Source organism: Octodon degus, unplaced genomic scaffold (assembly GCF_000260255.1).
Source record: "Octodon degus isolate 3935 unplaced genomic scaffold, OctDeg1.0 scaffold00239, whole genome shotgun sequence".
Taxonomy (NCBI): Eukaryota; Metazoa; Chordata; class Mammalia; order Rodentia; family Octodontidae; genus Octodon; species Octodon degus.
The window spans coordinates 2,226,722-2,227,464 of record NW_004524815.1 but is presented as its reverse complement, the minus strand read 5'-3'; the positions used below and the strand labels follow the sequence as shown (position 1 = coordinate 2,227,464).

General features: G+C 45.9%; 1 pseudogene; it reads left to right on the top strand.

The window, feature by feature from the left end:
- Positions 1-743, top strand: part of LOC101566658 — a 24,142-nt pseudogene that overhangs the window by 6,823 nt on the left and 16,576 nt on the right.

Here is a 743-nt window from a genome sequence, read left to right as displayed (position 1 = left end):
TCAGTAAGTACAATAAATGTAAATGAATTAACCCACTTCTCCTGGTGTTTGCAAGTGGCCCCCTACTACAAAGAGGAAGGAGGGTGGCCAGTGGACGGTGGGGGGATGGGAAGGCTGTGTGGATTTCCTGTTTGTTGGGAGCTGGGAACCACCCTGAACGTGGCAGCCCACTTAGAGAGAGCAACTCCAGGGCACAACTCTTTGAAGATCCCACTGCTGACAACGAAGTAGGGGTTCGGAAAGAAGTGTTAAAGATATACAGGAGAAGACATAAACACTTCCCAATTGAAGAGAATATAATGATGTCCTAGAAGAAGCAAAAGACATTGTGTTCAGCTTGACCAACACAGGGAATTTGGGAAATACCAAAGAGGAAATGGAGATACACCAAGGAGGAAAACAAAGGTGTCATTCAGAAAAATAAGTTAAAGTGGACTCGAGAGCAGTAAGAGTGGGAAGGAGCTCTAGAGGTAGAGCGACAGGAAGATGAACGAAGGAGACTATTGATTCAAAAGGAGATGGCAGATTCTCAATTGGAAGAGTAAGCGGGCCTTCACAGATGAGCTGGAGAGTTCTGATCGCCCTGTTGCTCTGCTTTTGCCTTGGCGCAAAGCTAGATCTTCCCAGTTGGAAATGCAACTTGGCAAACCCAAACCTGTTCAGCCATCGACACTTTCCACAGGTAAGCATAAGGGTCAGCATATTTCACTGGAATCTATTCAGAAGCTCAAAGAAGCCTCTAT